Raw genomic sequence first — 12,377 nt, 5'->3', positions numbered from 1 at the left:
TATTGTCCTTTTTTATTCAAGATTTTAGCTAGAGCATTGATTTTTCGTATTTAGTGTTGGAATTTTCCTTACTTGTAGAATGCTTTCCTTGCATGCTTTGGTGAACCTAAGGCTGAGCACTTTCAATATTTCCTTCTTTTATACTTCAATGTGTTATTTTTTGCTTGAGGACAAGCAAACGCTTAAGTGGAGTTTGATAAGTGCTTGTGTGATAAGAATGCGAAGTATTATTTCCTTATGTTGAGCATACTTTTATCAAGTTTTAGCGCTAATACTTGTGCATTTGTGTTACTTTCATGCATATAAGGTTGTGAAGCCAAATGTTAAAGAAAGAAGCCAATGTAGATCGTTAACGCACACAATTGGAGGAAATCTTGAGAAGAATCAAACACGAAAACATAAGTCGGGTTCAAGATGTGAGAATGTGTGCCAACTTCCTTGTATTCAAGCTAGCACAATGTTTTGGAGGGGCACAAAGGCAGTCACATTTGAGTATCTCGATTTGTGCATTGATAGCAAGAGCTTCACCAATGAAGCCGTTCATAGAAGAAGCAAAATGATTTACGACGTAAATGTGTGCCCGTTTACATTACCTCGATGAAAACATGGATTCGGGAGTGTTTCTGGCTGGCACTGTAGCAGAGTATTGTTACTGTAGCAGATATTGTTCACAACAGTCTAAGAAACTGAATTTTAGATAATCCATCAGGCATGTGGAAATTCCCCACGCCTGTGCGAAAAATCTACAGGGGCGCCCACAAGGGCATGTGGATACCCGATTCCAGCCCTTTAAAAGCCGATTTTCAGCCTGATTTCAAGATTCTTTTTCTCCATCTTTTCCCCAATTTTCAAGAAGGTGGCTAGGGTTTTGAGAGGTATTATCAAGGGTTTTGGAGAGGTTCTACGGCTTCGACATCGCGCTCCACTTGGAAGAAGGTTATTAGGGGAGCTTTCATCGGCACCGATCTCGCGAGGTGTGCCCTAGGACGAATAAGGGGATCATTGGAGGAGACGAGATCACTCCACAAAACCATCAACATGACTACCGAGGGGGTTTTTCTATGGATGACTTGTTTTTACATTCGATTTCATTGTTGATTGTAACTACCTCCATGGAGAGCTAAACCCCCTAGTGGGTACTTGGATTTGTGAACCCTAGGATGTATTTGTTTCATTAAACCTTTTATTATGCTTTCCTTAATTGATGTTTTAATTGAGTTCCAATCTTGAATGTTTGATTGACTGAATGCTCCCTTAGAGTGACAGTAGGGTTGAGAGTTCACATTGGTAACCCTTGTGAGTGAGTGACACACCACGAGAGTTAGACAAAGCTAGGTTGGAGAAGGTTGAGAGGGTGAGTCGAGAGGTAGCGGAGCATCCCCTTTCCCCTTCGACGTGATTTATCTTACCTCCATTTCCTTGAGTTCTTTACAGTCATAATAGAATGAACAGGCTAAGGGATGACCTTCCACTGGGGCTTAGTTGCAAAGGCAACGGAGTGAAGCGTTGAAGTGATTTTAGCACCTAGGGCTTAATTGTGACTAGGGACCTCTCACCTGGACCAAAGGGTTAGGTCTACATCTAGGAAGAGGTTTATCACTTGGAATCCCTAGAACTCCATACAACTCTATACAAGAGCGAGGTGTTGAGATTGTTCGATTTCTCCACCGGGACTTCGTATAGAGTTAGTCATGGTTGACCTTAGATTTGGGACTGTGTATTGAAGGATTTCCACGACTCATTAATGCATTAATTAGGAAGAATAATAGTTGGTTCAGCACTTGAAATAATTGTCCTAGGCAGAACAATATCCGAGTACCCCATTTATATCGATTGCCTTATCTCTCAATTTTATTGTGCCTATCGTTCTTATGTCTTTTATCTCTTTTTATATAAATCTCATTCATCATACCATCGATTTATTCTCATCATAGTTAGATAGAAATTGTTGTGTTTCTATTCACTATTCCCTGTGGATAGATACCCACTCACCTGGGATTTATTACTTCGACACCCATGCACTTGCGGTTTATACGCATATTTGGTCGTGTCAGGAATTATAGTCTAAGCCTTCATTATCTTATTCACCCTCTATCCTTATAGAAGATCCTAATCCATATCCTACTCTTGAACCTACCTGTCCACCCATACATCTTTCGATACTTAGTCAACATTAACCTCAAACACTTAATCATCATCACCATCTTCCAAATCATAGTCACTCTCAATGAAATTAGAATCAGATTTACTGCTATCAAAATCAAATTTTTACTGTTTCTCAAAATAATTTGCTTCATTTACCCTATTCAGTTCAAATTCAAGACCATTGTTAAACTCTAAACCAGCAAGATCCATTTGCTGAACAACCACTTGATTATTAAACAAAAGAGCAACACCATGGACCTACAAAAAAAATAACAAATATCAAAATTCAAATGGTTGTAGAATGCTGCTATTAAAGTTCAATTTTTCCCCTTGGCAATTTTTTCCCTTAGAATATTGTCACTCCTCAACCATTCAAACTGAAAAAATTAAACCTAAAATTCAATAACTATACCTAAGCCCACCCATCCACATACACAATTTTGTGGTTTAGTAACTGATGTTGATGATCAAACTATCCATTCATATCATTTATTTAATCAAGAAATTGACAAAGCATTTCATAATCAAATAGATTTCTTTCTTATCAATGAGTACTCATACTTTGTTCTTTCTAATCTCTAAGTTTGAAGTGAAAGTGTGTTCATAAAAGCTCTGTCATTCAACTCTGCTGATAATGGATATGCCAATACAATGGAAAACCCTGTGAGATAATTGAAACAAATCATGGTCCTTTATCCTAAGAACATCGCATCAATGATCTTAATGAGTTATGAATCACATACATCTGGTTCATAAGATCGTCACCAAAGTACAAATATACTGATGGAAATAATGGACAAATTTAGAAAATGAAGATCAAAAAAATACAACATATGCCAAAGCTGATATCAAATTTAAGAATATGTTGTTGTTTAATCAACAAGATTAAAAAACAACAGATTCCTTTCTTTAAAAAATAGAAGACACTCAAAGGCCTTCCTAAACAAATCATTATTCAAATTAAGATCCTTTTTCAGTAAACATAACCCATCTAGCACAAAATGGCTATAATCAATAAGAGCCTAAAGTGTTAGGTATATGTACCAGCCTTCCCTTTCCATTCACAATGCCTCCACTCCAGTTATTGTGCGATGGGGCAGATTAGGGTTCGTGATGGAGAAGAAAGGGTTAGATAGCTCTTTTTGGAGAAGATGAAGGAGTTACTTGTCTCACACGGCAAGTATACAAATATCCACTAAAAAGAAAAGGGGGAAGAAAGGACGGGAGTCCACATGGCATCCACGTGTTAACCTGTTTGGCTGAGCGTGTGCGACATGGAAAGCCATGTTGGCTCCCCGTTAACGCTGTAAGGCTCGGTGACTAAAAAAAACATAATAATAAATGTAAGTGACCAAATCGTAATTTTTTTAGATGGATGACTAAAACAAAGCACCCGAATAGGTGCGTGACCATTTATGTTGTTTACCCTAGAATTTTTTTCACTCATTAAAAGCATGACCCCCTTCTCTATTTTTCAGTCCATTTCATGCAATTTATGTAGTTTCTTAAAATGGCGTTATGCTTAGTATCATTAATAATTTTTTTATATTTTCAAATGTAAATTACATGATTTAATCAGAGACAATAACAAAAACAATAACCTCCTTTTAATTTTATTAAACCAATATTTTATAGAACATTTATTGTGTGTCTATATGTGTGTGTGAAAGTAAAACAATGACCTCTTTTTAATTTTATTAAACCAATATTTTATAGAACATTTATTGTGTGTCTATATATGTGTGTGTGTGAAAGTAAAACAAGGTCACATAAAATTACTTTTTAAAAAATTCTTTAAAAATTAATTATATGTAACTATGTAAGAAAATAAATATCATTCGAAATTACAATAAAAATTAGTCATGATATACATTGTAATTCATCCATGCTAATACTTTACTCCACAATTTTAAAATTAATCTCATCTTAAAATCCAGAAAATATCATGCAAAATTAAAATAAAATATTACTTAAATTTAATTTTTTTTAATTTGAAAAAATTCTATAATTTTAATATAAAGTTTTCAAATACCATTTTATTTATATCGACTTCCCTCACTTTTAATGAAAAATAATACGACATGGAACTCGATGTTAAAGTGATCTCATTTTTTGACAAATAAACGTAGTATCACTTCTTGTGATATCAATTTCACGCTTGAGGGAAATAACACTTCTTAATTCTCCACCTCAGACCACTTTTGCCCGAGTAAAAGCCTTGTAAATGCTCTCCCAATCTTGAAGCTCCAATCTCTTGCACACTTGAAACCAAACTCCATTGCCATCATTTCTGCTTCCAAGCTAGGGTGAGCCACCAATTTACAACATCATGCAAGAGAAATATGATAATAAGGTCTTTAGATAACAAAGCCAGCCCCACTCATGTTTTTCGCCCGCATCCAATTTGCGTTAGTGAATAGGAATGGAGCCTGAAAAACCTTAACCAAGATGAGTCACCAAAAATCTTTTCATCTAATAACCAACCATGCAAGAGAGTGCTCCAATACTTGATCCACTACTCTTCTAACAATCTTATAGTAATTTCATTGAACATCCTGAAAACAAATTCACATATGGCATTTCAAACGAGCCATAAACTAGCAATGATCACAGAAGCTGAATATGTGACCATTTATCAAGCTCTCAATTATAGAAATTGTCACAATATGTGGAGAAAATGCTCATCATGTTAACATATTATTAAGTCAGCTCAAAATGGAAGTCGATTGCACTAGAAGTGATACCATTTGCTGGGATTGGAACTAATTGGTTGATAGGTTAGCGAGATGGGGTTGTACTTTGCCTGATATGTCCCTTTTCCGTAAGGGTTTAGATTTAACTAAGTGGCTTTATGAAACTTGTGAATGGTTTGTGCATGTAGTTTAGTCCTCATGATGTTTGATTTGTGATTTTGTTATTCTTTTAATAAATAGCTCTAGCAGCTCTTTAAAAAAAATTAATTGTAAAATCTAGAATCAATATCCCTTTTCCGGATATTGGCGTCATCTTTATCCCCCTCTTTCTGTTATCTATTTGAAAAAAATATGGATACTGATCAAAGTCTTGAATTCTTGTTAAGATGTTGTTAAGGGAGGTCATCTTAATCCTTCAATAATATTATATTCATGTAAACATTAATTTAACTGCATTCATACAAACAAATGAAATACAATTATAAAAAAATTATTCTTATATTTTATAGACTTGAATGCAAGTGAATTTCACCAGGCAATTAAGTATGAGTATAATTAATTATAGAGGTTATATATCCATTTACACTATTCTGTTTTACAATTTTAACTTTGGGGAAAATATCTATCTATATAATCATTATATTTATACACTTGATTGATAGCAAAAATAGTTTCTTCTAATATGATCATATGATGTGGTGTAATATCTTTAACTATATATATATAATTTCAGATATTTGCAGGGTGGTAAATAAATAAGTAAATAAAAACTATTAAGAGGAAGCTTACTTGAATCAATGAACCCTTCTTTTAATTTAATTTTATTTTATTTTATTTATTAAGAAAATGGATATTAACTTTTGTTTGTATTAAAGCTTTCCATAATAAATATCATTAGATGTATAATTGATTTTAATATATAAATCATTGATTTTTTTTATTCAAAATAAAAAGATATATATAAATGACTTTAGTGGACAAAATCATGAATTTTTTAATTAAAGCAGAACATATTCTCATCTTCTATAACATGATATTCAGTAATATATTATTAAAAAAATATAAATAAAGGGATAAAGAATTATTTTAATATAATTAAAATTTCTGTGGGCTCCTTTCTTTCCACCCGACCTTTGATTGGAATATGACCGGTTAAAAAGCTAGATCACAAATCAAATTTTAATATTTTGTAGACTTTAAGGGATTGTGGGTTCATGGCTTCCATTAGCCCCTAATGTTAATCACCCTGAACATTGTCACAGGAACCTCCGATTAAAAAAATAAGTGTGAAGAAAGAAACATATTCTGACAAATAAATTTTATTCATGAATTCATAGACTTCATTGAAAGTACAAGAAGTTTGGAATTTAATAATCTTGATGCAACAATAATTGTAGCATTTTATCTCCATCCGACTATCTCGCCGAAAAGCGCGCTTTGACTTTTGTTGACTTTTGGTCTTCGTCAACGGTCGAAATATGCATATTAAACATGACTTAGAAACTGGTGAAGTTGTGTCTTAGATATTTGAATTTGCATCTTGGACTTGATTTAGAACTTGATTTGAATTTTCATAAGGTTCGGCTTTCAGGCTTGTGAAGCTTTTTGCAACTTGTGAACTCTCCAACGCTTTATCCTTGAGGTTTTTGAGCTCATTTGTTGACTTGTTTGAAACTTCTATCCTGGACATTTCATCTTTTGCATCTTAGATTTTGATTTGGAACTTGATTTGATTTTGTAAGCTTCGGCCTTCAGGCTTGTGAGGTTTTTAACAACTTGTGAACTCTTCAACACTTTAACTTTGAGGTTGTTGAGCTCATTTGTTGATTTGTTTGAAACTTGGATCTTTGATCTTTGAAACTTGCATTTTGGGCATTTAATTTGAAACTTGATTTGATTTTTTTTATAAGCTTCTGCTTTCATGCTTGTGAAGCTCTTTGCAACTTGTGAACTCTTCAACACTTTAACTTTGAGGTTGTTGAGCTCATTTGTTGATTTGTTTGAAACTTGGAACTTGATTTTACATCTTAGATTTAATTTGGATTTCAAGCTGTAGATTCCCTATGTTGATGAATCACAAACTTGGTTTGACCTTCCATAAGCTTCGGTTGTCATGCTTGTGAAGCTTTTTTTTGCAACTTGTGAACTCTTCAACAATTTAACTTTGAGGTTGTTGAGCTCATTTGTTGATTTGTTTGAAACTTGGAACTTGGACTTTTCAGTTTGCATCTTGAATTTGATTTGGAACTTGATTTGATTTTTTTATAAGCTTCAGCCTTCAGGCTTCTGAGGCTTTTTGCAACTTGTGAACTCTTCAACATTTTATCCTTGAGGTTGTTGAGCTCATTTGTTGATTCATTTGAAACTTGGATCTTGAACTTGATTTAGAACATGATTTGATTTTTCATAAGCTTCGGCATCCAGGCTTGTGAAACTTTTTTTTTTTTGAAACTTGTGAACTCTTCAACTTCAACTCTTCATCCTTGAGGTTGTTGGGTTCATTTGTTGAATTTTCATTCTTTGATTTGATTTGAATTTGACTTGACTTTTCATAAGCTTCGGCCTTCAGGCTTGTGAAACTTTTCGCAACTTATGAACTCTTCAACGCTTTAGTCTTGAGGTTGTTGAGCTCATTTGCTGATTCATCATTTTTTTAATGCCTTGATTTTGATTTGATTTTTTCCCCTTTTTTTTCTTTTTTAGAATGCTTCGCTTTTGAAGGTCTTGAAATGTCTTCATCACTCTTAAGAGTGTCAATGGCCTCAAACAGGGTCCATGAGCTCAAAAAAAGTTTTATGGGTTTTTGGAATTTTTCATCACTCTAAGTGAGTCAATGGCCTCAAATAGGGTCCATGAGCTTAAAAAGAGTTTTATGGGTTTTGGAATTTTTCATCACTTTAAAGAGAGTCAATGGCCTCAAACATGGTCCAAGAGCTCAAAGAGAGTTTAATGGTTTTTTTTTTTGGAATTTTTCATCACTCCTAAGAGAGTCTATGGCCTTAAACAGGGTCCATGAGCTCAAAGGGAGTTTAACGGGATCTTGAAATTTTCTCATCACTCTTAAGAGAGTCAATGGCCTCAAATAGGGTCTATGAGCTCAAAGAAAGTTTTAAGGGTCTTGAAATTTTCTCATCACTCCTAAGAGAGTCAATGACCTTAAATAGGGTCCATGAGCTCAAAGGGAGTTTAAACAGGATCTTCAATAGCCCATCCACTTCTATGACTATCAAGAGGCAATGGGGAGGCTCTCTAAAGAAGAGCAGTCGCCATGCATTGGACATCACAGTGTGACTGTCAAGAAGCAATGGAGAGGTTTTCTCAAAGAGAGCTATCGCATGTATTAGAGCGAGCTTCAAGAGAGTTCTTCAAAAGTCTTCACCAACTCTTTCAGCTTATGTGACTGTCAAGAGGCAATGGAGAGGCCCTCTCGAAGAGAGCAGTCGCCATACATTGGACATCATAGTAAGCTTTAGGGAGTCTTGTAAAATTATCAAAATACCCCTCATCTTTGCTAAAAAAAACCCTTTTTTTTTTGCATTTAGACCCCCTAACTTTTCATTTTTTCACATTTTATGAAATTTTGCAAATGAATCCCCAAACTTTCATATTTTCATATTTTTTCATGGCTTTTGTAGTTACACCCTCAAGCTTTCATATTTTTGCACATTTTCACAATCTTGCATATGTGTCCTCAAATACTTCGTTTTTTTACTTCTCCATAGATTTTGCAATGAAACCCAATTTTTTTCTACAAATTTTTTTTTGTCAAATTTTGTAATTGAGCCCAAATACTAGTCAAAGCATGTTTGAACTTAGCATATTAAAAGTTCAAAAGTAACTAGAAGAAAATCTAAAGGCCAGTCCATGAGGTGGAGGTTTTGATTGAGAAAGCATGCTGGCAAGTAAACAATTCATTACTTATTTAATTAAGGAGTGCATGATTCATAAAACAATCCAAGGGGCGGGTCCCACTAATGAGCATGTTAATGAATGAATTATAAAGCATGGGTTATGAAGATTTTGTTCTGTAAAAATAAAATCCAATCATTTTGATGCATCCAGAACGCGTATATATATATATATATGCATGTATATTTATTTATTTATTTATTTTGTGGAATTCTATAGGAACATCTACTTTGAATCCATAGGCACTTGACTAACCTCTTAAAGGATACCTCGAGATTCATACTAGAGTTATGAACATTATCTTTCTTGCCATGGGTGACTGATTGCTTCTTGCCATTGATCTTCTCAATGCCTTAGGCTGGAGATCGAAATCTGGGATCGGAGAAGAGAAACAGTAATGAAACTTCTTGGGTTCTGCGAGGGTGATAACGGTGGCAGAAGCCATATATCGTCACCACCACGCTGTTGTCCTTCATCTTGTCCTTGACTTTCTCTGGCTCATCTCGTGGTAGCGTTCGGGGATAGAAAAGAGAGTGGGAGAGGAACGAATAGCATGCATGGCTCTGCCTAAGTGCATGCCTCCATTCTTCTAGAAACCATAGCCGCTTATGAACGTCATCTTGCTTGCCGTGTGTGAATCAATTGAAGCCGAAGGACCATTGCCGGACTCGGATGATGTTTGGATTCTCAAGTTTTTCTTCACAAAAATCGATCATTTATCTCCTCAATGCCTTGGAATGAAGATCGGAATCTGGAATCGGAGAAAAGAGATAAAGATGAGGAGGAGCAAGGTCTCTGACAATGCCACGGCCATCACCACGCTAGTTCTCTTCCTCTTCTTCCCTTTCTTTTTTCTCACTTTTTTGTTTTCCAACCCCCTGTATCTTTTTTCCAGTCCTCTTCTTTCCTTTCTTGTTTTTTTGGTTCCATAATATCGCCAACTCCCCATATGTTGCGAGATCTTTTTAAATTTTTATTTCAAATTTCAAAATTTTTTTAGTTCAAAATCCTTTCTTATCCACTCCTTTTTTATTTCCTTTTTTTTAAATGAATTTTTTTTTATCTTAATTTATAATTATCATTATTGTTTTTTTATTTTCATACCATAATTTTTGGCGTGACATTTTTGTTTATTTTTTTATTTTTTATTTTTTTTAGGGAAAATTACTGTTTACTCCTCGTGAATTTCAAATATTCCCAAACAGCCCTTCCAAGTTTGGCAAACCCCGGACATCCCTTCCGTTATTGTTTAACTTTCCTTTTACCTCCTACTGTTCACTTCAAATGGGTCCATGTTGTGAAATCCCATTTTTGCCCTTGAAAATGGTAGGAAAAAAAGCGCCGAATCACATCATGTCCAAAATTTATGTGGGGCTTTCTGCTTGTTTTCTGTTAGACAATGTTTAGAAGTTGCATTACATCTTCTTGTTCTTCTCCTTATCATACCCGAGAGATATAAATCGGTTTGTCCAACAGAAAATGAAGTTGATTTCCAGCGGATTAGTCAAGTACACTCCATCTTCAAATGAGCTTTAGTCGATCTTGTTGTCGAGACAGACGATGCGCCATTGTCGAATCCTACTGAAAATGAGTTCATTTCGTTGTAAAGTTCTTCTCGTTTATGGATATCTAGTTATATATGTTAAATACTGTTTAACTTTGCTATTCTATGTTTAAATATATTACATATTTGTTTAAGAATTGTCGTCTCCGTTTAAATTTGTCTTTATCTGTTTAACTATTTATATTAATGTATAAATATTGACCTAACATGTAAACTCTTTAAGTCTCTGCGTAAAATATTGATCTTTTTCGTTTGAACTGAAGTGTTGGCATGTGGCAGATGGCAAGTTTATGGTATCCTGTGCAGAAAAATTAATGACGGCATTAATTCTTCTGCACGGTAACATAAATATCGGAAGACCCGTTCGTTGTGATCAGTCAAGCTCGGTCCACCGTGTGTTTCTCTTTTTTCTCGGATCTGAAGCGTCAACCTGCTTGTGGACTTCACACCATAAATGAGAAGGAAGAACCCTTCCCCTGGACAACCCCTCCTCGTCGTCGTCGTTCTCCTCCTCCTCCTCCTCATCTGCTTCTTGTCTATGATATTCGCTGGAGTCAGACCAAAATTTGAAGATCATCTCTATCTTAAAGGATGTCTCATGATCCTCCTCATCTTGAGAATCAATCAGCCGTAATCACGCAACAAGTTAAACTATCTTTTCTTGCCCAAGTCAAAATTCCCGCATAATTGCCTGAATGCGGAGGATTCTCCAGCAGTGGATGACGGGCAAGTAATTAATCGGGCATTTCGACTTGGGCAAGAAAAGAAAGTTTTCACTTATTGCTTGATTGCGGAGGATTCTCCAGAGGAGGAAGATCATGAAACATCCTTTAAGACGGAGTTGATATTTATCACTTGAGAATTGTTCTCACCCTTTAAAAACTTTTCGTCAGTGTACAAATATTAATTTTTGTGTTTAACTCTCAGGATCTTTGCTTAAGTCAGACCATGACACATTGATTAATAGATGTTTTTATCAATGTGTTTGCTTAACCTTTTTTAATGTGTTGTGTTCTATGTTGTGCAGGTTCAAGTTGATGCGCATGTTATGCAACCGCCGTGAGCATTCGAAGGTATAGATACTTGGTGAGTCAAACCGAAATCTTAATAGATGAACGAGGGTCGACTCGCGAGTGTCTGAGGTCCGAGAAGACGTTGTAAATGTTGTAAATGTTGTAAATGTTTTATTTTAAATGAAACAAACTTATTTGAGTGTGAACTTCTGATATTTAATCAGAGGCCATTGTAAATGTTTAAATATTTTAAACAAACAAACTTATTTGAGTGTCAACTTGTGATAACTTGTGATATTTAAATAGAGACATAGTAAAAACAATTTGAGAAACAAAAAACGGCATTGTAAACAAAACAAAATGTTAAACAAAATCGATTTACTCTTTAAACAGTGACAACGGTGTTTAAGCAAATACATAAAGATGTTTAAACAGTGACCCAGGAGGTACCCATCTTCAACGCGATGTCAGTGAAAGCATTCAATTTAAACAATAAAATATATTTCAAAACAGTTAAATCACTATATTTAAACGGTTTACATATTTTTTTAAATGATATAGAAATTATTTAAACAGTTAACCGTTAGTTTAAACACTATATGTATTGGTTTAAACATAAAAAGCTTGACGTTTAAACAGAGACTCATGATAAGGTGAGAACTTTCCTTCGAGCGATGGCAATATGGCTTCCTCGCGACAATAGTGGAAAGCGGACGCCAACTTCCAGACAAGGATTCCCGGCCGAAAAGTACAATGGATCCAATAATATTTGTCTATAGGGATTAGCCCTTGTCTGTCAGTTCAAGTGGGTCCACACTAGTTATTTCCTTTTTTACCTTTGGGATGGAGGGAAAAATACTACCCAATCACATCATGTCTAGTCTAACCTTTATGCATACAACTGTGCACTTTTTTGTTTGCCTTTCTGATTGTTGTTTGTTCTTTACATCTTCTTCTTCTTCTTCTTTTTGTTCTTCTTCTCTTTATTTGGTTTGTACGATTTGGTTTTTGGCCGATATATTATGGAGAGTTTTTGTGGTATTGCTAGATACA

The sequence above is a fragment of the Dioscorea cayenensis genome, chromosome 19 (genome assembly GCF_009730915.1).
Source record: "Dioscorea cayenensis subsp. rotundata cultivar TDr96_F1 chromosome 19, TDr96_F1_v2_PseudoChromosome.rev07_lg8_w22 25.fasta, whole genome shotgun sequence".
Taxonomy (NCBI): Eukaryota; Viridiplantae; Streptophyta; class Magnoliopsida; order Dioscoreales; family Dioscoreaceae; genus Dioscorea; species Dioscorea cayenensis.
Note: the sequence above shows the minus strand (reverse complement) of the source record.